Here is a 27774-nt window from a genome sequence, read left to right as displayed (position 1 = left end):
ACAATATACACGTCCCATTTTAGGATGATGGACAGCATCTATCATATGCAAGGTATTACATGAGGCAGAATTGCCTAACAGACTGGCCTAAATAACACTCTCACCAGATATGAAAGTGGGGAGGAAAAACAGCTTCTAGTACTGCCCTGCTCCTGCTAGCAAACCCTAGTGCAGCTGGAGAGCCAAGAGTGCTTTCTTGAAGGCATTTGTAGGAAGGTGAACAGAGCCTGAGTAGCGAGAAAGGGTCAGTTTGCAGCAGGAGACCTTCAAGGCCAGGCTGGAGGAACTGGAGCTCCTAGAAAAGGGCATAAAGATGTTTAAGCCCTTACCCTTAGCCAGACACAGCTCTGAACTGGACAGGGCATGGCATATCATGATCATGTTTACAGGTTGGAGTCATATATCCATACAATGGCCACAGTTATCCTAGAAGCTCATTTACATATCTTTATATACACATTTTATATAAACACACACATATACATATATACACACATGTGTGTGATGAGATTTTAAATTATTTTTATGCGCTATGAATTTATAGCTTGTTAATTAATCCCACCTCAATCATCTTCCTTTCTTCTGTGCCGGAGTCAGAACTGCCTTGACCTAATTACCTCTTATCCCGCCAGCCAGGTTAGGGTGGGAAAGCCCATACTAGTGTCCTGAACAGGTAACTTTCCACAGTGTTCCTTGCTTTGAGAGAGTAACGTTCTATTTCTTGAGACCACAAAAGACACTGATTAACAATGTCAGGACATTATCAGAAGTAAAGTATAATGCAGAGAAATACAATTTGTTCTGTCAATTTATCTAGTCCTAGCTATTAGTTACACATTAGGCCACTCTCTCCCTCCCCTACACATACACATAACTTGATTTGATCAAATAAGGACATTCTTTTCCTTACTGCAGCAATTGTGACGTACAAGGCTAATATCAAACAGTAATTCATTACAGCGTTTCTTCCCTGAGCACTTAAAAGAATAATGCAGATATAACAGGAAGGAGCCCTTTAATTCAACAACAAAATGTTCCTTTTGCTATTATATTTGAGATATGAAACATGTACTAATATTGTCAAAATGGTTGGGGAATCAAGATTTTATCTTCAGTCAAAATTTCTTATTTCCACCTGTTCCTTGAAGAAACAAGGTACCAATTCATCCACATAATGTGTTTTGACACACATGCATGGTACAAAAATCCCAGATAAAGAAGCAGGCAAGACATAGCAGGACAAAACACCATATAGAGCCAGATAGTCTCACACCCACTAAAACAACAGACACACAAGTTTTTCAGGAAGTTGTTGCTGCAGATGGTTCTGCTTCTGAGATCTAGAGCAAATATTCTCTTGTATTCCCACTTTTTAAAACATGATAAACAGATAAAACACAGCAAAAATTCCCATATGCATGTCAGCATCCCTTATTAAAGTACTCTAAGCTGATTACTTTCTTTGCTAACTACTTTATACTTCTCTCAATATTCACACTGAATGAGTCAAAATGCAATAAACCCATTAAAAACCGAATTTTCTAGAAGGTCTTGATATCATATGCATAGCTGAAAATATTTTTCTCCTTGCTTTACAAGCTATGGTGCCTTACAGTGGAAAGCATGATTAAATTGGTTTTCTTGATTGCATAAAAATGTAGATGGAACAAAAGAGTTGGTTAATTTATATGCATTGTATAAGTAAATTGGTGATGATTTTCCCTAAGTAGACATGAATTTCACATTGCAGAGGAACTTAAGAAATGATCATGAAATATCTAAATGTTAATTAGTGCCAAAAGTAGAAAAAGCTAAAAAGAAGGGGGTTTCAAGCTATACAGCACTGAATTAGACAAGCATATTAGAAATGCATTACAATTTGGTGGTTCTGATGACACACTGAGCCTTTCAGGATCAAACTAAGACACTGATAATTTGAAATGGTCTGATATTTAGCCAATACATAAAGCTGCTACATCCTAAATAACATAAATGTAATGAATAGAAAAAAAAAAAAGGTGTTTTCCTATTTTCTACAGCTATAAACAAACATGATAAATCATTGTGTTTTACTTCTAGACAACTTCATAGTGAAACCTGCAGGTACTTACTAAATTCAACTTCAATATTCCCTTGTAATAAAATCAACACAAAAGCTTAAAGAGGACAGCTTGTATCTTCAGCATCTATAGAGAGATTTATTTAGAGAGAGGAAAACTACAATTTTCAACACTAGGCATGTGGGTAATGCTACATGTCTTACACTTTCTATAACAATATCTCCAACATGCTATGTACACAATAAACATTCTTCCTTTTGCATCTTTTCCTGAAAAAGTGAAGCAGAGAATGTTCCCATGCTCTCCCCTCCCTTCCCCAATGCTACGGTTCCTCCGCTGCTCTTGGTGCATGGACTAAAAGTGGGGGCTCCATATTGTAACTGTATGAACTTCATGCCAACCTAACTCTTGCCATATTAGGAAAAAGAAAAAAAAATCCAAGTGTTTCATTCTAGTGATACAAGAACAGCATGTTATCAGTCCAAAATATAAGCCTTAGGTTTGTATTCCATTTTGCAGAAAACAGAAGCATTCACAGAAATCAAGTGTAGAAACTTAGCAAAAAAGTTAGCATGCCACAAATAAAGAAATTTTGTTCCTCCCTCTATGTAATCAAGACCAAAATAGTGTTGTTCATATACTATTAAACATTATCAATAGAACTAATTTACAGTATAAAAGCAAGCTCCATACTGAACATTATGCTGTTGAAAGCTGTAAAATGCTACCAAAAAAGCTCACCACATTGTTTATGTTCTCACTTTAAGAAGTTAATGCTATGGTTAAGGAACTGCTACTAGTTTGAACTTCCATAGAGAATCAAGCAGACATCTGCATGAGTTGCTCTAAAAATGGCCACATTTGCATAGAGGAAACAGAAATTGCATGAAAATGAGTGCATATGCAAATCGAGTTCACTATTCTTTTTTTAAATGTAACATCCAAAATTTTTTGCTTAGATACTTCCCAGGAAATCAGAAGTATTTTCTCCAACTTCACTGATTGCAAGACACACAAATTAACCCGGAAGACTTTCAGAAAAACGGAATTTGGCACCTCCCAGTTTCTGTTTTGGACCAGCACCAAGGGGTCTAATCCTCCATACATCCTGTTTGGGATTACCTTGCTAGAAGAGGAGGCAATCTTTTCCCTTAATCAACACAGGAAATTGAGCAGAGGAAGTAGCGAGTAAAATGTACAAGTCTATCACTAGTTAGTTTAGTTACACAATTACCCACAGTCGACTTCCTTTCAGCCAACTTCATTTACCATCTACATGAATGTTTTTTGCAGGCCATACTAGTTAGAAATTTTTTGATCAAAAAAATGATTCATCATTCTTTAAAAAGGGTTCTGATCTCAATTTTAAAAACTGCTTGCCAAGGTGTTCTTTATGAATTCTGTTGTCCTTTCAGTGAACGTGCAATAACATGAGTAAGATGATCAAAAATACCTGAGCTAAATTTTTTGGAAGTAACACTTCCAGATATCATACATTGGTTTTAATTTTATGAGATACAGATTCCAAATCTCAGGATGAACTTAACGTGGCAAACACCATTCATGTAAAGCAATCAAACATGAAAGCAACTAAATTCAATTAATGTCGCCCAAAAAAGTAACTCCAAAAGAAACAACCCAGAACAGCCAGATTGCTTAACAGGGAAAAGCCTGAACAAACAAAGCCTACTGCAAGGCCAAAAGGTCAGCAAGCTGCTAGAGCCAAGGGCCTCTGGTTGAGAACACACCAATTCCCTCTCACATTAATTACACAAATCTTATGCGAATACAAAAGTTACTCCTCTATGAAAGGCAGCATTCCACCTTCAAGTTCTGCCGTCACTACTGTGTACATCAGATCCATCACCTGCCTGGCTAGGCTGCCCAAAGTCCAAACGTGGATACCTTAAGAAAATAAAAATATCCCAAATGGCCTTCAACATTGGAATAGCAAACTGGGAGCAGAACAGTAGGAGAAGCCCATCCGCTATTCCCTGAAGACCAGTGCTCCACTGTCCCCACCACTAGCTGGCTCAGAACTAAAAAAGGTAACCGCCGGGGTCCAAGCAACATCAATTCGTGTATCAGCACCTCACAACGCAACTACAAGTGTCCTGGCCACAAAACCGCAGTGGCCTAAAGCAAGGACCACCAGCTAGGAAGGGCTACCCGGCTCAGACCCAAAGCTGAGCGTGCAGTGTAACACAAGACAGCCTCTGCTGCTTTGCTCACCTTGAGCACCACGCTGGCAAGGGCGAAGGCAAGGAGACAACAGCAAGGACAGAAGAGACAGCAGGGGATTCTGGAAAAGGCAGCACTGAGATGCCCAACTGTAAGAAGGTTTCAAACCAGTAGTCTACGTGAAAGTAAAGACACAGTAGTTAAACAGGAGAAATGGAAAGTTAGTCCCAGGTAGGGGCCTTGTAAAGTAGACTGCACCAGTGCGCTCAAGGCACAAATGAACAATACCAAATCTTCATCTGGAGGGAAGAGCCACAGGCTGTGTGCGCTATAAGAGGTTATTTCTTGCTTCTCCTTTTAGATAGGCTGCTAATTGTAGGTAAGAATACGAGTTAACTAAAATAGATGGTAGAAACTATTAAACTATTCCCTCTGAATAAACTTTACAGGATCCTCGTAAAGAAACAGGTTAAGAAAAACAGTCAAGTAATCCCAACTACTTGGGGGGGGGGGGGGGGGTAAGACAGACATCAATACAGTATTTTACAGATTTTAACTGGCAGTTGATTCATTTTACACCATCCTAAACTAAAGATGGATTACATCTACAGCTATAGAGTATGTTTAGCATGTACAAACCACATCTGTTCAAAACTGGAATCCACATACCAGAGATGAAACAAAGAATATTAGAATTTCAGTAACAAATCTCATAACCTGAGAAATTAAATTCTTGCTTCAACTAGAACATCTCCAACACTCTCAATTAATATGCCACACCTATTAACGTTAAAATTGCCATAAGGACAACCACTTGAGAATATACAGGAGTTTCTTGACAATGATAGAATATGTTCGATCCAACCATAAAAAGAAAAAGCATAGAAGTAAGTGTGGGTGCTTTTTAAATTTGCTTTCATTTTTAAATACTGTTTTGGACATAAAACTTTCCCAAATAATGCAAGAACTGAAATTATGTTTTCAAAATTAAACTTTTCAGTCGACAAGAACAGCCATCTCCAAGTAATGCTGACTGGCAGAAAATATGCATTAATCTCTGACATCAACTAAGTTATTTTGCACCTGTAATTTCATACCAACACATCACAAATACTTAAAGCATGCAAATACTTTTATAGGGGTTGACAAATATCATTATCTTCACCATCAGGGCAAATGAGGCTTACAGTTTCTCAGGACTCACTCCACACAGCTGTCAGGATGCAGGCACACGACAAAAACCCCAGCAGCCCACGAGCGCCAGCAGGCAGAGGATGCACATCCCAGTAGCTCAGCCTATTGGCAGGCAATACATATCACCAAACCCCAATTGCTTTTGGTCAGGTGCCCATACTTAGGCTACAAAGCCAGAAAGGAAAACCAACCTCACTTTTCAAGGCTGATAGCCTTTCTAATGGGGTGGGCTGCAGCCACGAGACCCGGGCACCTCCTGTACGGTTTCAGGGGGTGGGGTGGTGGTGCCGTCATCCAAGTTGTAGAAATCTCCTATTAAAGCAGGACAGGGGGAGAAAGGGGAAGAGAGAGAGAAACAGCCTATTATACCAATATCATTTTAGTTCTTGTTAGCTCATGAATTGCTTATTGGGATTCCTTTTTGGCTGCTTGCCCAGAACAGTTGGAGGAAAAAAAACAAAACAAAACAAAAAAAGTAGGCAAGCCAATCCTTAGTGAACCCACAAAGCTCCTGCTGGAAACATCCTCCTTCCAGGGTCTCCCCTTCCTAATACCGACTTGCCAGATGCTCTGGCCTGCTCTCCTAGCTACTCCAGAGTTGGATGGGTGTTAAAACCAAATCAGTGTCTTCCCTCCCACCAGTTGGGGAGCACAGCTCACAGGACATACTCTAAAGGGACTACATAGTTAGCGTAGTTTAACTGGAATCAGCAATTTGAGCATTCTGTTTAAATGTATACATATCTAAACAGACCAACTTACTAATACAGAAACCAATCTCATTTACTAGTAAAGCCATTACAAACAGAAGCATGGAGATTTGTTAAACCTAAGTGGAAGACTCCAGTAACTTGGTTTTATTAACTCAAAGACCAATTTCACTGATGAAACATTTAACTAATATTTATAGACAGTCTCTGAACTAATTTATCAGGTCTTTGTCTAGAGCTTTTTTCCCTTCAAAATGACCCTCCTTAAAACAAAGCTATTAACTTACTTGTGCCTATTTGTGTCTTTTGCACTTACACTGAAAAATCCTCTAGAGGCATATCTATGCTAGATGCCCTAAATGACAAGCAAAGACAAAAACACCCCCATGCCCTGCCCCAAAAAATAAACTACCAAAGACTCCGTCTTGAAAACCACTCAGAAACAGAGAACTGGAAAAGGCTGAAGAACACCAAATTTCTGGAGCTAGGTAAGGACTGAGGGTCTTGGCTACTCAGCACTACACCACCTCACTTCCAACCCTTAACCCTTCAGAAAAGAATCCATAGCCGTGAATTGTGTATCTACACTCCCTATAAAATACACATGGAAGGTAGGTATCTCTGAATCAGATTCAGAGTTGTCAGTATACTGAGCTGATTTTTCCAAGGCAGAGCCTACAGTGCGTCACAAGACTCCTTTCATTTTGTTTGAAGCAAAACATGTAACACACCGAATAGCACTAACTCAAGTCTCAGCAATAAGATATGACAGCAAAAGGAAAAGCTGGTGAAAGGAATGTGTTAAACCAGACCTTTCAGACTAGGGTGCTTCCCTGCATGTCAAAAATAGATGCCTGTGTCAGATCAGGATCACAGTTTCAATCCTCCCTCAGCAATAGGTGCTTATGTTACCTATTTTGAAAGCAGGACCAGTTCCCATTTCAAAGAGAACTGTGGGTGCAGAACAGAAGGAAAAGAAAATAATGTCCACTCTTTTGATACAATAGCCTAACAAAGCATTTGCACACAGCATGAGAAATTCTCATGCAGTGTGACTGGCAGGCGGAAGAGACTCAAGACTCCATCTCTCATCTCCCAAAAGAGTGCACTTAACATCAGCCACCACCAGCACACTCTCTTGCTTTCTCATCAGAGCTATAAAACATGCTAAGATGAAGAAAAGGCTCATGGGACCACCGTGAGAGCAGGCACAAACAGCACAAACTTTCTGTAGAAAAGGCACAGCTCTACCTCCTGGAATAAATCACCTACAGAGTTCTTTGATGCTGGCTGCTACCTGTGGTACTGCTTGGGAAGAGACGCCTGTTCACACTGAAAGCCACCCGCTTGCAGCCAGCCATCAGAAAAAAATACACTTCTCTTCAAAACAGAGTGAAGAACTGAAGGCCATGGTTTCAAGGAAGGGATGGAGAGCTAACTTATTCTCAAGACTTGTCTAGAAATTGTCAACATTTATTCCTATAAATAGTGTTTTTCAGCCACAGATTTCCCTTCCTGCTGAAAGGAAGGGAAGACAGGAAGAAAAGGCTGAACTAGAGAAACATTCAATTAAAGCATATGTGGAACAGGAATATTACTTGGTCAGCCTTGTGCATCATGGTCCAGTTACGGTCATCTGAGATAATTCCCCCCTTCCCATCCCCTCCCAAGTCTTTCCTTGCACACCCACCCACCACATCACATATGCACTTAAAGTCTTTCTAAGCTACAGCAGAAGCCACCAGGTTAGACTATTATTCTTCACCCTGTCACTCCTGATTACAGTTTCACTTCTAAATACAGTAAGCATGAAGAGTCTAGGATAGTATTTCCTTGTTAAAACTTAACAGAGAAAACAAGCATTAAGAAAACAAAATATAACTGTTTCTCAGTTCTGTAACGATAACCACAAAAATCATGATTTCCCATGTTTCTGCAAAAGACCAGCTTTCACATGGGGGGGAACACAATGCAACAAAGAACAGAAAAAAAAAAAAACCAAAAAAACCCCACAGCAACAAAAAAAACCTACAACCCTATAAACTCATAGCAGACATCTTAAACGTGGAAGCAGTTTAATCTTTGGGCTCACTTCAGATATGGACTTACGCATATGCTTAGTTCCAGTAAAGTTAGTGGTATCTCTCACATGAAGTACCTTGTTAAATCACAAATTGCAGCTTTCCAGTGTAAGAAAATGCCATATGTATTTTTCAGTATCATTCACTGGGATGAAGGGTTTTCAATACACATTGTAAAATTCACACTAAAAGTTCCTACTAACATTTGTTGAAGAGATTTATGAAATCACCTTGAAGAGCTTAGTTACTGCTGAGTCAGTGTAGATCCAGAAATCAAGCAGAGTGCTCTATGTAGAGCTTTATTCCCACTGGCTTAAAATGACTTGTCCATGGACCCAATACTGCATACTAGGTGCTTCTGCACCTAGAAAAATGGGAATAATTCCCACCCTTTGGCAAAGTACTTAGAGAAATAATTGAACGACATTCTATAAACGCTACCTTCAATAGGTCTTCTTTCAAAAGTGAGGTTCTTCCTCAGAAGTTTTCATTGCCTCAAACAAATCACTTGGAAAGACAAGTGGGAGTAAAAGGCCAAGTCAAATACTACAGCAATTAGGCATGACATACTAATGCACTCCTATATATGTGTGTATATATATATATACACACACACAAAAAGAATGGCATAACTTCACAGGACTGAGGGCTTAAAATAAGAGACTAGATTCATTATGGATAAATTCACCAACTTATACATGGGAAAAACAATCCTAGCCTCACATACAAAATTATGAGGTCTGGCCTGATCTGTATCACTTAGGAAGATGATCTCGGTGTTACAAATGTTTTTGCTAAAGGGTCAGCCTGATACTGAACGGTAGAGTCAGAATATTAAATCTTACATTACAAATTATTAGCAAAGGAATTTGGAAGGGAAATTGGGAAAGCCAGAAACATAATTATGCCACTGCATAAATCCATGGTTTACCCACACTTCAAATTTAACGTGCAGTTCTGGTCTCCTTATCACTCCTTATTCCAGAGAGGTTCATTTGACTTACTAAACAGACTGACCACAGGCTCAGGAAATCCTATATGCAGCAAATAATTGAAGACAAGAGTTTTAAATGACCGTAGCCCACAAATTCACCCTGTTCTTGCCTTTCCTTAGGTATCCATTTATAACTTCCATGAGATAAAGAAGGTTGAATTGGATCAATTTTGAAGTCTAAATCAGTGTGGCCACTTTTACCTTCTTATTCACTCCAACTTTGTGATCAGCAAAAGCAGTATATCACAATGAAATACTGTTTACAACTGCACTGGAAACAGAAGCATTTCCTCATCGATAAATCAGCTGTTAACTTTTAGACAAGGCTTCCAGCCATCTTGCTGCTCTTGCAAACATAGATACTACATTTTATAAATGCCACAGTACTCACACTTATTAGCATATACACATTTGAATTTTTCCACTGAAATAAATACCCCTAAACCAAATTTCTAGACTTTTTTATCTGAGATTGTGATGCTATGCAACTTTAAAAAGAAAACCCAAACTCAGAGGAACTTCAATACACATTTTAATTATTTTAGTAGTGTTAGACAAAAGTAGTATTTCAAGGCAATGAAAATTAGAGATCATCTACATATTTAAAGCTCTTCTACGAAGAAGGAAGTTTTGAGTACTAGAAACTTAAGACAGACTATGTACAGAAAATCCTGTAAAGCCTTTGTGTGATTTTTTTTTTTTCTTGTTTGCAGCAAGGATGATGAAAGCTTTCAAAACATTTGGAGTAACTCAACACCAGCAAGCTTTCCTTTCCCAAATTACTGTGCTGCTTCTGAATTCTCAGCACTTGCCACAGAACATGTCTACAACATTCTCTTGATACTAGACTTCATCAAAAAAGAGAAAGAAAAAGCCCTGTAAATGTGTTTTCTTAGTTGCATTAAATATACTAATCCTAACCCACTCATATAAAGTTGCTACTATATTCACTACTTTATATTTAATATTACCATACTATTTCTTTGTGACCAAAATTAAAACCTAACCCAATATTTACTAATATTCATTCTCTTCAGTACATGGTAGAAGTTTTATCTATCTTAATGTCTACCTTCTCCCCCAACTCATTCATTAAAAGTCTCCTACTTAAAAAAGTATTAAGTATTCTGAAATGATGAAAATTTCATTTCCAAAAATAGGAAACAGGAGTACATATCAGAAAAACTGACATCAGCATGTACACTTACTGTCTCATGACAGTTGCAGCCACGAGCTTTTTTGTCGTCTAGCTAATACAGAGATTCATGTCTCCGTACCACAACTCCTGCGTCCTGAGAACAGACTTTCCAAATGCTTTATGGGCTTACTGTATTTGAGTAGCAGCAGATTCATCACTGAACAGCTGGAGTTTTGCCCAGCAAAACAAACTATATTCTATACTGAAGCAAGGGACATGATGATTAGGCTTTTCATATCCCTCTCATGTTGTAAATTATGGAATTATCAGAAAACTGTAATCATGAAAATGTTAAACTAAGGAGAATGTATTTTTACAGCAAATGAGCATAATTATGTTTACCATATTTGGGCCCAAAGTTGGCTGGCAATTCAGTCTGTATATAGACAGCAATATCTGATTCACTGTCACAGGATATGAATAAACCAGAGCAATCCAGTGTGAGTAACAGTCTCCCTCCTATAACAAAACCAAACACTAGTGTGTACATAATAGTCCAAAAGCATCATATAATACTACTGTAACTAGCTATTACATAAATAGTAGTAGTTGAATAGTTTTTAACCTTAATTCTAAAAATCATTCTTGAACTAGATCTTTGTAACAGGAGACTTCTGGAACTGTCAAAATGCTTTATTTCTAACAAATCTACGGGTTCTAATATATTAGATTATGTGCAACTAATTCCTGTCGCTGATGAAGGAACAGAGGTGACAAGTAATTTGAGATCATAAAGACTAAAAAAGTAGAAATGGTAGCATGCATACTTCATAACCTTCCCTCATTTTTTTTCTAATCAAAAAAGCTGCTTCTGTGTCATGGGCATAGCATTCCCCTCCTCATTAAGACCAGAATTTATAAGTCTTAATTAAATATAGATGAGATTTTTAGAATAGCACTAACTCATCCTGCATAGTTGGGGTCAAAACATGATTGGTTGTAAGATCAAATGTAGCATACTTCCAGTTTATAATCTCTAATACAAATCAAAAGGGAAAAATATAGCCAAATTTTGCCAACTATAACCTTTCCACCTTAAGAACACCCAAAGCTTAGCACTTATCTAGTTGTTCTGCCTGCTTTACACAGCAGACAACTAAAAAAAATCCTGCCCCGAGTTGCTCAATCTTCTGCAAATGCCATTAGCAACTGGTTCAAACAGAAGTTAAGCGCCAGAGACAAAAGGATTCTCCTCTTGCCCTTTTTCAACAAGCCCCTGTGTTCCAGCAAGTATCACCCCACCTTCACCACAATGGCAACAGCTTGCATCTTTGAGACTGCAGCATCTAGTGCCTTCTATTAGCTGCTTCAGTAATCCTGCTTTCTATTTCAGTCCGCAGAATAATTTGTTGCCTTTTATCCGCACAATATAAATGCCAAAATAGGCCACAGGTCAACTTAAAATCAAAAAGCTGCAGACTGAAGGCTGAGGAATGCTAGAGTAATCCTAGATCTTCTCCATCCACTCCTTACCATGACACAGATATAAGAAATTTCCAGTTTTAAAAGCAATTAGTTACTTGGGTTTGGGATTTTTTTTATGTTCTTCCTAGGAAGACTAGCTTGCTTAAAGTTATTTTCCTTTTATTAAGAAAAGCTAAAAATATTTTAATATTTTAACAGACTATTATTTTCCTGCTTCTTTAAAAACAGAGTTAACTCTTAATAATGAAGTTTAGTTTCTTTCAATACAAATAAATTTATACGCTTGAAAAATAAATCTCATTTTTTATATCTAGTGTAGATGCTACCAAGGAATATAAATAACTTCACACAAGAGCTACTTGCTAACAAATGCATACATGGAATTCTGCCGGCACGTCTCAGCAGCACGCATAGCTTTTCTAGCTTCCGGCTTTAAGCTGCTACATTAAGTATATGGCATGGAAAGGCATACAACAGTCAAACTGATGTTCAGATAAATACTGATGTGATTTGACTGATGTAATGTGATTTTTCCTTTTAAAAAATGCATTTTTCTTAGGTTATAAATTATTCCCCAAAGAGCTCTCCAAGTATTTCCCAATAAAATTATCAAGTGTTAAATAATTATCAATCCTAGTTTACAACATAAAGTACAGTCAGACCACCTTACCATGTCCTGAAAGTAGAAGTACTGATAGTTTTATATAAACAACTAAGCCCTCAGTCATAGGCACGATCTGTCACCAGGTTATGTGCCAAAATTTCTGCACTGAGTTGTGCAAGAAATATTTTGCCCAGCAGAGGATACAATGGGATATTTATGCTGGTATAATACATCTTGAAAGCAAAACAGATGTAATGTTTTAATCCATAAAACAAATTACCATGATGTGATTGATCTATTCAGCATAAATCAAACATCCATAAGCAAACCCGAAGACCTAAGCTTAAACTTTTGTTATTTTAGATGTTTCGGAAAACTCGCATGTGTCTTCTCCCCCGAAGCTCCAAGATATCACACACATGCATCAGTGGAAGACCCTAACTTCATGCCTAATAAAGTACGTGCACTGTTATCTCCCAATATTCATTAACAGAGCTGAATTTTGTTCACAAATGAAGACTGGAAAGAAACATTTATAATTTTAAGTGGTGTCTTCTGATGTGTCAATTATACTTACAAATTATTATCAACATGAAAGACATGGCTTACATTAAATGCTGTTTAGGCAATTTAAGCCATGCTGACACTCCTTCCCAGTAACTTATGTTGACAAAGGGCTTTCTGCTGCAGAAATTGCGACACAGTAAAGCTCTGCCAGCCATAAGACACTGCAAAGATGCCAAATACATTTAAGCAATGTTTCAATACCAGCTGATGCATTTATTACAGATCTGGCCAGAGCCCTTTCAAACCTAAGTATTAGATTTAGAAAAAGCAACCTTTTTGCCACCAGGACTGTTTGTGCAGAGGGCACGCTGACAGCCAGAACCACCCCACTGGTACCAAGCACTGCCCATGACTAATCTGGCACCAGCAAGCAATGGTAAGGAAAAGGCTACAATACACAACACTAAGCATCAAGGCGATGCCTGGCAATTTCTACTTTATATATTACTACAAAACCCCCAGGCACCATTTTTAGCCACTGTTGGATTTCCTCCCTTCTCCCCATCCCCCAACCAGGCTCCAAACCTTGAAGTAACCTTGTTCTGCTCCCCCCCCAGAGACAGCTCCATGCCTGAAACATAACCTCTAATCTTATTTTCTATTTCTAGCATACAATTCACGACCCTTATCCCAATTTTTTAAATTAAATATCCTCCATGTCGCAGACTCTGCTTCCTATACTCAGGATAGCATACAGAGTACGTCAGGATTTATAACCATATGTTTATTGTTGAGGACAATTTTACATTACTTTTTAGAGCATTAGAAACATACAGTATTTACGCAATATAGGTTTAAAAGCCTTCTCTGAAAAAGAGGTTTTCAATACCACTGTCAGTACTCCACTGCAATGAAAAAGCTTTATTTGTTAGGTTTCGATAAAGACCTTAAAAGAGAACAGATCTGCACTTCAGGGCAGTTTGCAAAGCAAAGCATTAACTTCCAGCTATTATTGATACTTGGAGAATATCTGCGGACATTAAGCTGAAGTCTTACAAATTACAGGGGTTTATTACAAAGGAAGTCTTCTCATCTGACACCACCTATTTATGAGAAGGACTCTGCTTAAACTTGCTTGGTTTCTTGCAACAAGAAAGTGTGTAGTTTGTTTGCCATCAATTCTGTAATATTTCTTACACAAAAAAAATTAAAATAAAAATAGCCTACTGGATCAGATGTCCATGTAGGCCATAATGGCAGTGGTCAAAATGTATACTTTTAATTAATTAGCCTCCTTCATATTTTTATCAATTATATCCAATTTGTACAGTTGCTAAGGCAAAATGTTCCTCCATGCACAAATTCTCCCACAAAAGCACTTTGATACAGAACAGCTCGCTGAAGAACAAAAAAATATTTTTCTGTCTCCAAAGTGCTGAAAAACAAGAAGTTTCCAGGATGCATCCCAAGCCTGGAGGTTGCAGTCTGACACAGCCATGCCCTCTCAGAGCTGCAGAGAGTTACAAGTACACATCTGCGTTTTCATCAGCCACATGCTAACGCTCTTCTGCCTGCCCCAAAATAAGCTATTTCAGTCACAGAAAACACGTCCCCACGGAGCATGGAGGGAACGTCTGTTACTGTTCAGCTGGCTGTGTGCTCACCCTGTAGAGATTAACTGATTTGGTCACTGTGCATTAATGAATACCTTCACTTACACATAGTGAAAGTTTAAAAAAAAAGTTAATTCCATGTACCCACATAACAAAATATTTATAATGCTTATACCAAGCTAGCAGCTAGCCTTTCAAAACAAGGCCAACTGTATTGATATGACTTTCTGTTGATTAAATAGAAAATTAGTCAGCCTAGGATGCTAATAGCAAAGAAATTGCCCCTAGTAATTCACAAAATTCCTTTCTGAATTCTATTTTAGACATAATCAGTTATGGGACAACTTGACCACACAAGCAAAATTAGGAAAGAAGGAATAATCCTTGTACTAAGACATGAAGTATTATGATGTGTTTTGTTAAATTTATATGTATCTTATCAACATGTTTTACAATAAATACGGTTTGTTTTGCATTGGTCTGCACAGGCAGTTCTAGTAAATACCATTAGTTTGTTCTACTTTCTCTCTCCCACTCCTTCAGCTTCCATCCTATTCTCAGCAGGGCATCGTTTGAATTTATTGGTAGTTCCACAGAAATTGAATAGTGCAAGTGGGAGGACAGCCTCTAGGAATAAAAGCAGATGAGTGAACATAAATCAGGCTAGAAAAAAAAACAAGTGTGAGAATTTTTTAAGGTAGCAGAGCTGGATTTTGAAATGGACTGGAAAACAATAAATACAGAAATTGTGAAGTCAAGAGTTCTCATCAACATACTTATCAGATCAATTTATACTATGAAGCAGAAGTTAGCAAGATAACAGGAGCAGTGCAATCAGAAGTAGCGTGACATGAGATTGATTCCTAGGTGGCTACTGGGGGAGTTCACAATACTTTCTTTCTGTACTTTAAAAAAAATAAATAAAATTACCTTGTCAACATAAATGATAATTGCAACTCAGGACTGCCTTTCCCTCAGCAAAAGAAGGATGCTATAAAAACATATTTTGAATGGTAACTTCATTGAGTCTTAAGGGTCAATGTTTAAAAGCTTCTCCACCCCACCCCAAAATGAGGACTAGAAACATCTTAAACAACCTCACTGAGATTCTCATGTCAATGAATGACAGCCACAAAAATTTATCATAGCACCAGGAAAATATTTGCAAGTATGTTTTCAAAAGGATACAGTTATTCAAGTGGAAAAAGAGTATCACACCACCACTGTCCAACAACCCAACTATTTCAAAATATTAAATTCATTAAGCTTTTTATTACTGTGGTCTCCATAAAATACATAATTAAAGAACTAATATAATATTGCTTGTTGATGTAAATATAATTTTAAAAATGTTTTCCCACAGTCTCTGCTTTTAGTAAGGAAGTTACAGGAGAACTTGTTCTAAAGTCCTCACTGACGACAGTATTAAGAAGGTCTTTACTTTTTCCAAACTGTTTCCACTCCCATCTTTCATAAGCTTGTGGGAACACAGTATAGGTGGGTTTATTGCATTTATTAACATTCTTCACTAGTCATAAAGAATGAAAACCAAGTAGGTTTTATGGATTTACCAAAGTAAATCCATACTTGACACCATTTTAAAATCCTCATTTCCTTGGGAAAGGGCTCCTGGAATACAATCACTGATGCAGCCTGGAGATGCACGATAATTCATGCCTTAATTCTGGATAAAGCATGCACTAAACATTCTGCTAAGTCAAAACAACCCTTTTTTATATAGAATAGTTTATATGAAACATTCAAATTACTCAATGAGCATCTGAAAAAACATTTAAGCTCACTGAAAATGTAAGGATTTTTTTAAAGTTTCTGAAAGGAAATCTGAGAAGGATTTCTGAAAAATAAAGCCTTCCGCTTACAGCCCACCAACATCATTAGGTGAAGTCATCATAGTGCTAACAGCAATACTGTTACTACTGCCGTCAGCACTGAAGCTTAAAGAAACGAATGCTGATCATCATAATGGCTGATTGTTTTGTTTGGTATTTAACAATACAGTTATTAAATTAATTTTTAAAAATTAATTGGACAATTCAATTTTAAATATTAAGTACATTAACATGATCTACAAGAATATTAACATGATCTAGTAAACATTATATTTAAGATAAAATTAGTGGCCAAAATAGACAACATGTGCCTTCTGACTCTCTGCTACCTACCATGAACTTCCACAATACATCTGATCCAGCCCACATGGAGCTAGCTTGGGGAGCCTGCAGCCTGCTATGAAACCCCCCTTCCCACAAGAAGCCAGACACTGCTGTCATCAACACCTCTCAAGAACCACAGCCAGGGATCTTCTGTTTGAACACTGATCTCATCTAAGACATTCCTACATATTCACCGCTTTCGAGTTCTTCCAACCCCAGTGGAACCGTCACACAGTGGCTATGGCTCAGCCAGACTGATTTTGGACAAAACTCAATGCCCACTACTACTCCATAATCAATATTATGGAAACAACTCCATCCACACATGTCTCAGGAGAAGGTAAGCACATTTATTACTTAGGCAAAAAGTTCACCTTACATCTGCTTTAAGATAAACGACATAGTAATAGACACCCACAGAACAATTAACTGTTTGGAGAGAACCCTGCTGCTAGACCCTAGGATCTAAGGCTCAAACTTCCACTACAGTTCTTTACTATATTCTCCATTTACAGATAATACATCTTCTTCCACGTTTTTTCCCCATTAGGCAAGCTCTGACAAAAACCTGAACTTGTGTGTGCCCTGCTCCTGAATTACTGATGGCAGCAAAAAGTGCAAATCACTACTGCACAATCAAACAAAACAGCTAACATGCTTTTGCAGGAAGGATTTCCATCCATTCCTGTTCTCCAAAGCATTACATAGAAAAATAAAACCACAAAACTGTTTTCCTACTGCTACAGTAGGAAATACTCCTTCCTTCCAAGGCTCTGTAAGGATCTTGCTCTATTTCTAGACTTATTCTGTTAGGCAATTACAACTTCTATATTCTGCATAAGCCTACGATACGTATCTGTAGAAATCTCTCAGGGAATAGTACAATGAATAAACACAGGCATGCTACATTTATTTTTTGCATCTTCTTTTCAAAAAAGCTATTATAATACCAAGTCTGTAGTCACCTGCCATTTTTGAACACTAAAAATATATCTTACTTTCTTACTTTCAGTTCAAGAACATTGGTCCTATTTTCAATTTCTTTTTCCTACTTTTAGATTCACTCCAGCAAGCTTAAAACACACAGTATTATAGACACATCCTTACTACACATCAAGGTATTTATATATTTGGTTTTATCCACAACATAAAATATCTATTTCCTGCATACACCTAACAATACTTGTTATATGCCTATTACATGATCTATGTTCTCCTTTATTCAGGGATTTTAATTTCAGTGAGTCATTTTATTAAAATTTCCATTCTAGAAATAATTACCTTCCTTCAAAGTGTCCAGTAACACTATGCAGCTGGAGCAGACCAGACCACTTTTTACATTTATCATTTTGTTAGGAACAATGTGTGCTACAGTCAGAACTAGGACTAACCACAATCAGAGTATTATTTGCTATACCAAGGGATTTTTATCCTCAACTACTACTCATGTATTGCTGTGCAGCAGGAGAGTTTAAACAGTGCTTCAGCTGCAGAGACACTAACACTTACACCAAACTGAGTTTAGAACAACAGGAAATCTTTCACATTTCCAGCATGGCAGATTCCTCTTCCCATCTTTCAGCTAACATTCCAATCCTCGCTGTGTAATACATACAAACAGGAGAGTTTTAAATATGAATTAAAGTGAAAAGCGGGAAAAAAGCAGTAAAAGTAGGGGAAGAAAATAATCACAGTGAGAAAAGAAAAGGAGAGTGACTGAATTCAGCAGCATAAGAAAATTAGATGATTGTGGGCTTGGCAAGAAATTGACAGTTTTCTTTACAGTGTATCAATATAATGATATTCAAAATTGAGATTTAAACTATATTTTAGGGCTCCCAAATGCTATTAGTAAGGCATTCTGCTGCTTTTTGAGTTGCTGTATGCATATCAGCAAATAATTTTAAACAGTATAGCCACTTGTAAAATGGAGTCTTATCTCCTCTTACAGCTAACGTATTATTCTCTGCCTGGAATAGCAAATTCTTCCATGAACTGCTCTTCACATGTTTAAGGTGATTATGCTGGCATTTCTTTGCCTCTGAAGTTGAAACACATAGACTCCATTCACACTGACATTTCTCCGTATTTTGGACAGGACAGTGGATTTTTATTGGTCAGAAGTAGTACTTAAATCACTACTAATGAAAACAACTTCAATGTTATGTTAAGCAATCTATAGTAGTAAGTTCCTAGAAGATAACCACTCAAGAAAAAAGGTCAGTGAAAAAAATCTTGTGGCATCTAAGTTTTTACTATATGCCAATGCTGTAAAAATCTGAGTATCTTATCTCCTTTTGTGTCAGATTTAAGCTTGTTACTTGTAAATGAACAGAAAGGTTTTTACCTAATTATTTGTTAATTCTAAAATATTACATTGAGTAATCTCAATGATTACTCATTGAGTTTATGCCTATGTGAAGTTGCTTTGCTATCTTTCTTACCATAGTCTTCAGTATGAAGGTATTTAACAAGAAACCAAAACCTTTGAACAGAGAAAAGAAAACAAACAAGAAAAGAAGCAAGCAGGAGATGCAGTCCAGTGTAAGCGCGAGTAAGCCACAAGTACCTGCCACACAACCTACAGCTTACCACCAGTCCAAGCTGAGGCAATACCTGCCATATGGAAGAAACTAAGTAGCAGTTTTAGAAAAAAATAATTTCACCAGAGAAAACAAAAAATAATTCTTCCCTTCACATCAACTACAAAGCATGAATTTCAAAGTATTACTTCTTAAAATGTTGGTTCTTACCTAAAAGATACAGAAGGTCTTATCAGTGCTGGAATACACAACGGTTCTAAGACAAGGGTATCTTGCATTTGAGGACACATACTGGTATATGTAAGTCATCTTGTCAAATGCTTCCTTCTCACAGATATTCTACAGTTGCAATTACTATTCCCTGCTTTTTTTCAGAATATATTAAGTGGATCTTCTGACATGACCAGGTTTGGACTATTTCAGCTGGAGTACTGTCCCTCACAACACCATCTTTTGGCCAAAATGCTATCTGCCTGTGATAGTGTAAGGTAAGTGAAAGCCAATGAACTATAGGTCTTAAGTCAATGGTGTGATGTAAAAGAAGAAACCCCTCACAACACAAACCTTTAGACACAGCTAAGTAAGGGATAAGAAGTCCACCAAGTCAACAGTGCTTTGAGGCGCGATCAGGTTTTTCACATGCTACCAAGCACTATAATCAATATTCACGCATACCTAGTTGCATAATATTTGCTCCAAGTCTACTGTTCCAAATTACACCAGTTTAACTTTGCTCACATTAGGATTCATAGTAGAGAAAAATATTTAGCATAGACATAGCATGCAAGATGCCCTGCATTCATATTATAATTTATTCCTCAACATACTGAAAAACTGGATCAAAATACAGCATACCTTCCTATCTACGCTTGTAATTATGAGGACTGTATCACTTACAAAACCTTAAGTTAAAAGGAAATGGAGCATAATTATGTAGTGTAGAAAAATTCATAAACTATACTTACCCTTGTTTTTCTTGATATATGATTTAATGTGCAGTGAAAAACCACCAACACAGCAGAGATGAGCAACTCATGCTCCAGAATAGAATATATCAAATAGCATATGCAAGGAAGACACAATATATTATTTCCCTGAAACCACAAGAATTTTTGAAAAGAAACTGCCTCATCTGTGCTAAAATAATTTCAGAACAAAATACAAATACAACTTTTTAGCAGAAAGTCACTGACTGAAATACATAATTTTCTCCTGTTTCAGGATGCAACTTAAAAGATCAGGAACAACATATTGTATCAGAGAAAAGCATCCACTGACTGCACCGCGAAGCTGAAAAAGCCCATAAAAATGTGAATGTCTCAGGAAAAAGAACAAACAAACCACTGCTTAATGTCAAGTCAAATTTTATCAGTCATATTAGCAGTCGTCTTCTCCATCTATCACAATGCACAAAGTTGAGGGCCACGAAGGCCTTTCAAGTGGAACAAACACATAGCAAAAGGTGTTGAAACACAAGAGAAGGCAGAGTCTAGACAGACATTTTCCATCAATAGTCCCCCAAAGTGCAAGGGATGGAGAATTACACATTAAAACACAGAACAATGAATAACAGAGCAAGGACAGACGATTCTGAAGAGACCAACAGCAACATGCTAATCTATAGATATTTCCTCAGGAACTGACTTGAGAAGTTTAGTTTAAAAAACACACTAAATTGTCAGAAAAAAAACACCTCAATGTATTGCATAAGCAACAAACTCTGTGCAGCTTTTTAAGAACAAATTAAACTTAATATATTGTACCTTTAAATCCAGAAGAGCTATTCAACCATGAACTCGGATATCTGCAAGCCACAGCAATTCACACACCCAGTATTCAGTCCAACAACATGTCTGATTAAAGCATACTCTTCAGAAAAGCATCCAGAATCAGACACCATGAAAGGTTTTGGAGTAGTAACTCTCTGACACCTGACCCGCAACAACTTAAACAGCGTTAGGGATTCAGTGATAAAAACACCTCCTGATGCTTGAAAGACAGCATCTATGATTCGAAAGGGACCTCTGCAGCCCTCACGGTCACCATGATACAGAAGGAGAAGGCAGAGTGAGAGAAGAGCTAGAATTTTTTAACACATGCTCAGGGGAAACATCATTAAGAGGCAAATCATGGTCTGTTATTAATTTGTCTGACTGTATCAGACAATCCTAATCAAGCCTCCTAAAACCCAACTGTTCCAGAAACTAAAACCGAAAAAAGAAAAACTCTTTTCCTGCTGTCTTCAAAGGAAGAAAATGCATTTTTCCCAAAAAACTTTTCCCTAAATCTTGTGTGTCAACTGCAGATTTACTCTATCATACCAATCTATCACCACAAAAATGTAGCATTCCTATATAAAAACAAAAAATGTATCATTAGTGGTTTTGAACAGATTTCATGTCCAGCAACATCTGCAGAGCAATAGATTTCACTTAACCAGACCAGGATCTTTTCTAACCACAAAACCAAGCAACAGATTAATTTCAAAATAGCGCACGTCAGATGTACCACTTTTCCACACAGATAAAGCAATAAGTGCACTTGACCAAAGACTGCCAAACTAGACCATATGCTGTCCCATGACTCAAATTACTATGTCAGTTTTAAGACCAAATATTATATGAAAGATACCATCTAAATTAGGGTTGATAACTTGGATCTGTAGAATACCTTTGCTAAGAAGAACTTGTGAACAAACCTATGTTGAATTCATGGTCAAATTTTATACAAAAGTTTGCTAATTGCCAAAGTTACTTTGTAATAACTTGTCTAAAAAACTTTACAATACTCACTTCTCTTTGTACTTGAAATGAGATCAAAGTGCTGAATTTGACATCACAATCTGTTGCCCTGGAAATTATTGCAATGTTTAGACAAAGAAGTTTATTATGAGATCTAATAGGATTGCTTGAGAGAAAATGTTTTCATTCTCTTCCTGAAAGCAACACAAGACAGCCAGAAAGACTGGAAGCTCTTTGAGTAAGGACTCTTCCAATGTTTTAATACAGAACAAAGCATATTCCCAATAACAGTAGACATGCTCTTTTTTTCCAGGGTTTTTTTCTAATAATTGGCATTTCCTTCCAGCACCCCATACAGTTTTCATCAGCATGGAAGTCTCTTAAGAAAAATATGCCACAAAATTAAAATTCCACTTGCATTAATTTAGGAAACTTTCTTTTTAGTTAACCTTCCCTGCTCTTCTGTACATAAACATCAGCAACTTCTCTTCAAAGATAACTGAAACAGGAGTGCAAATTATAATACCACCAAAACCTTAACCTTGCTTGTATCATAACACTGGTAGAAAGACAGTGTATTTGTACTCCACTATGAGTTAGTAAAGTACACCCAGTTTGTTCTCTGTAGGTGAAGAACGTACAAGTATCCACTCAAACCTCTGCTTTCCTGCCGACAACAGTGGCAACCTGGCAGTCTTGATGATTTCATTTGCATTACCCTGAAGCAAACTCAGTAAAACGAAATTCCAATCACTACCAAATCTCACATATTTTTTCATTCTCTTTTGCTTTTTATTTAATAAAAGGTTTTACCTTTTCAAAGTGATACATGCATATTTAGCAATAGACCTTTTTTTCAGCACCATATTAAAGTTCTTGATTACATCATCTGCTTGTAAATGCTCATCTCATATAAGAAAAAGGTATATCTTATTACCTTATTTAAATATTTGCAAGCTGTACTGCTCAGCCAAAAAACCACAAATATCTAACTACGTCTTTGGTAAGAGGCTAAATAAAGTTTATTCTGGAGCTATGAAACATGCACTGATGAAGTTGGATCCTCTAACATATTTGCATAGTTTTAGTTAATATTATTCTACACTACCCAGCCTTCAACTCCTACTTGGACAAAGAATGGCAGACCTCTCAACAGCAGGCAATATTGCTATTCTTCCCTCCTGCCAAAAAAAAAAATCTCCTATCTTCAGGATCTTTCCATCTTTTACTAAACACTGATGCCCTTAGCAAATTATGGAAACCTGCAGTCATTTTTACCTTCATTTGACAAATGTGGTTTCTTCTGAGCATTTGGAGGTAACAAACTCTTTCTACGTTGAAGCTACCCTGCAAGATGCATGCAGAACAACATAAGAGTTCTGGAAGAATGAAATTTTTAGGTAGCCCCTTCCTCCCTCTACATAATACCATCCGGTGCAAGACTTGCAAATAGCATTCCGAGAAAAATTTTTAAATACCCAACAGAAAGAGATTATGCTCCCCAAATTTTTTGGAGTCTGGCATAGAATTACATTTACCCGAAGTGATCTTTCCCCTGTGATACTCAGTCTTCTACTCAAGCTGTGAGGATGTAGACACAAGAAAAGTCTTTCAACAACAAGAAGAGTTTTTCTGTGTCTGTCCTTTCTAGTCACTACAGCTTTCACTGGTTTTCAGCATTTCTGTTGTATGCTGGGCCAGATAAAAAGAATCTCTAGCTTCTTCAGGGTGAGACTGCCAGCTTCAAGTATTTTTAAGGAACTTTTAAAAACATTACCTTGTACTCAGACTCTTAGGAAGCAACACTTAAAAGATGTCCAGAATTTTCTGGAATGTGAGCTGTAGACATTCAGGTGCTTTATCTTTCTCTGGGGAAGCTCTTGTACTTGGACTCAAACTGTTCTTCTAAGGCACAATCAGTCAAGTTCTGTAATCTGTACAGAAGAGCAGGAAGTTCAACTTTCATAAACAAAAAAAATACCTAGGAACATTGCTCTGAATATCCTGGTATCAGACAGACCATATGGACATGCTTCAAAGGATCTAATTTTACCCCAGTAAATCCAGAGGAATTCCCAATACCATCCAGAAACTCACAAACATACCAAGTTCTCACAGTGAGGTAATCTACTTGGGAAACGAAAAACATTCAGTTACTGACAGGATTAAAGATGTATTTCACTGCTAGATAACTCTCACACAAATGAATCACACTATGGATGTCTGTGGAGAAGTGAAGAAAAAGGTCCATCACAGTCCTTTCTTCCTACTCTTCTCCTACCCTCTCCTCTACAAAACATTCCATACACTGCTTCAAAGTTCCCAAAATACGGTGTGTTAGAATAAAGCACTAAAGAATCAAAATTAAATATTATTATTTCTACCAAGGGAAACAAGCTTTCCCTTATATCCAGAAACTGTTTAAGTTGAGGAGCTTTGTTCCATTCCCAGATTGCAGAGTATACTGCACAGAGCCTGTGAGGAATTTTCTGTAATTGGACAGTACCATTTAAATGTCAACTTTGAGTGCACAGCTAAACAAGAATCACACCTAAAATACTGTTATTAAACAACCAGTTGACAAGTTCCCTTGTAACTCCCTAACCAACACACATGTAGTGTCAGGAAACAACACAGATAGAATATTCAAACCTGAGAAGGGGTAGCTGACAAGGTGGTAGGGGATCTTCCTGTTGAAATTTTCCAAATGATCTGGTTTTTGCAATGCTACTGTATAGAAACACCTACTAGAAAACATTAGCATCTGACAAGTACCCCACTGAAACATGACTAGATAAAACAAAAAGAGTCACATTGACCAAAAAAACCTAACCACTTGAAAAAGCAGAGAACTGTTAGAAAAGCAAGAAACAAAAGACCACAAAGAAGGAATACAGCTATGTTGCAAGACAATGAAAATCTAGCTAGCCTAAAACAGAAAATATGCATCAGTCATTTCAAGGAGACAATTTTACTAAAAACATAAGCAGGAATTGGTCACAATTTAGGAGGTATTGTAAAGATGTTTCTTCAGGAATTATTTTTATCTTATGTGACCCTAAGAGTGAAAATACACATGGTAAAAATTTATTTTAAAATAAAACACAGACAGCTACTTTACAGCAAAAACTTTTTAAAGTTTTTGTTTTGCTTTTTAGCTAATAGAGCAAAAATTCTGTCTACTAGTGCTACCATGGTCTCCTACGACGGCTTTCCTTAGAAGGGAGCGTATTTATTTCCTTCCTGAAAATATTTCTTCAAAGCAAGGCCCTAGAATATCCCACTTCAAACTTAAATTGTTTTAATAAAAAGTTGTAATAGGTGCTTGCCCCAATAAACTGCCGTATGTTATCGTTAGACTGAGGCCAATGTACCGCTGATGGTATGCAATACCACGGCTCAAAAAATGTCTGACTTGCTATAAGGGCTCTTGAATATGCCTGAAAGCCTCACAGAGCCTCAGTTATTCCCACCTCAGATACACCCATACTGATCCTCACTCACAGACATCTCAGAATTCCCCCAGCCACACCTGGAGTACTTCACATTCCCCTTTTCAGCCCTTTTCTTTCATTCTTCACAGCTTAACCAGCATTTATAGACCCTCTATTCTGCTGTTTCCCAGACACCCCCCTCCTTTCTCTTGTACTCCAAGGCTGCTTCAACACGGGTCCCTGGAAGTCAGTTTGCGTCATGCAAAGTTCATGACCTTAATAGAACCACACAGACCAATCCCCCCAAACTTAAGTAATCAACACACTAATCTTCATTAATTACAGCAGAGTAAGACAAGATTGATATTTCAAGACCACAGCTCTCAAAAGAATCTGTCTTGTCACATTAGACCAAAGTGAAACACACCTCATTAACACCAATGTCATTTTTGAAGTTTCATAGAAAAAAATTATTATTTTTTTCTTTTTTTCAATTACTGTTTTGGCAAAATTCAAGGACTGGACCAAAATGGTTTATTCACAGAACACTAGAAGACTGGGATCATATCAGACCAAATCAGCAATTAACCTGCAAAGCAGTATTTGTGAAATTAATCCCTCATAGTCTGCACACACACCTTAACAGTTTCTTCGGGGGCAGAAGGGATGAACACCTAAACCCCTCAATTATCTTGAGGTACACAAACAGCAGAAGAGAAGAAACCAACACAAAGCCAGAGGCACAACAAAACACAACTACTACTGAGTTTGGAACCCATCTTTAACAAATTCTACTTAACTTTCAAAATCTTTTTTCATCCTACCAGGCAGAACTTCAGATTTTACAGATATTAAGAAACAGCACCTTCTATGGTTTAGATCTGCAGTCCCCATATAAGCTTCCAGCATTGCTTTCAGCTACAATACGTACAAAATCTAAAAAGAACCCAGAATACGATACTGCCTGGAGAGCACAAGATTGCCTGTGGCATGTAACTAATAAATTGTTGTTACCCAAAGGCCAACAAAGGTTAAGAAACACTAATCCAGACACATCACCAAGCTCCAGGAGGACCGGTGCGATTATAAGGTAGGTTTTGTCAAGCCTAGCAGAGCCAGTTCCCCTCTGAGCCAGCCCCAGCACAATGTTTTGTGATGAGGTTACCCATGCTGCTGGAAATGTCATCTTTCATGTATGATATAAAACCCCTTCTATAGCTAGTAACAATACCCTGGCATTGTTTGCAACACGTAGGGTGTTGCTCTGGCTAACATCCAATTCCAGTAATAATATTCTATCTACCTACAGTAACCACAAGAAGATATTCTTCATTTTCAGCCCCAAGTGGTTTCGCAATGCAGCGGCAAGCTCTTAAAGAATTGCCATACTTCACTGCAAGTTCCACGTTTCACTGTGCATTTATCTGTCTGCACAGATCAGGCATTCCTCTAAAACTGTAGAAACACCTTGAGATTACTGGGAATAAAGGAGCTCTTTTCATATGGCACAATTAGTCATATCAGCAGTGATAGCTATTTTGAGCAGCACCCATTAATCACTATCATTAGCAGGATTTCTGGTGTACCAGCATTCATTGTATGAAGAACAAGTCTTTTCCTATTACAGTACTACTATATAAACAAAAGCAGCAGCACAATTTCTTTCGACACAATCCTGTTTTGAGTAACAAGAGGCAAGTGGCAGCACTTAAAACTACAGTCAATTCAGGGTATAACGGGAAGCTTACTTATAGGACAGCAAAACCAGTTGCTTTGTTGCAAAGGAAAACTGGCCATCATTTGTATGCTGCGGAAAAAGAGGTGTTGAAAAGTAATAAATAGTGGGAAGAAGTGGGGGAAAAAAGCTCTCAGGTTGGAGACAGCAGGAGAAAAAAAACAACACAGAAAAATAAGATTCAATTGATCAAATACAAGTTGATGCCTAAGACGTGGAAGAAACCTAGACTTCTCTTGAACATTTGTAGCAGGTATTTTCATATTACTTTGTACGAAGGATTATTTACTTGTTAATCAAATTTCAGAGTCTCAGCAGAGACTTTCAACTAGAAATAGATTCCTTGTATGCATTATTTCTAGATTCCTAACACCCCTGAGTAACTCCTGATTCAGAATGAGAAACACCAGCAGAAGGATTTATGCCTTACGCTGACCTAGGAAGCAGTACCACAAGATGCATGGGAAGCAGTGGCTCTGTACTGCTTCCAGCCCAGTTCCTCACACCCCAAAGGTTCCACCAAGCACCAGAATCACGTATGTTGACCTGAAACACACCTTCTTCACAACCATAGATTAAA

At 37.5% G+C, this 27774-nt stretch overlaps 1 protein-coding gene across 5 annotated transcripts in view; it reads right to left on the bottom strand.

The window, feature by feature from the left end:
- Positions 1-27774, bottom strand: part of GARRE1 (granule associated Rac and RHOG effector 1) — a 62459-nt gene that overhangs the window by 32627 nt on the left and 2058 nt on the right. Inside the window, exon 1 of one of the 5 annotated variants that reach the window (XM_069793457.1) lies at positions 23803-23824. The exons of 2 other annotated variants lie outside the window; for them this stretch is intronic. The gene's annotated coding sequence lies outside the window, so the exon portion shown is untranslated. Of the gene's footprint in view, positions 1-104; positions 4206-23802; positions 23825-27774 lie in introns of those variants that run through there. 2 more of the 5 variants (XM_069793456.1, XM_069793454.1) reach the window with 2 other exon arrangements.

Source organism: Haliaeetus albicilla, chromosome 10, assembly GCF_947461875.1.
Source record: "Haliaeetus albicilla chromosome 10, bHalAlb1.1, whole genome shotgun sequence".
In the NCBI taxonomy this organism is placed as follows: domain Eukaryota; kingdom Metazoa; phylum Chordata; class Aves; order Accipitriformes; family Accipitridae; genus Haliaeetus; species Haliaeetus albicilla.
This window is presented reverse-complemented; position numbering and strand designations above follow the sequence as displayed.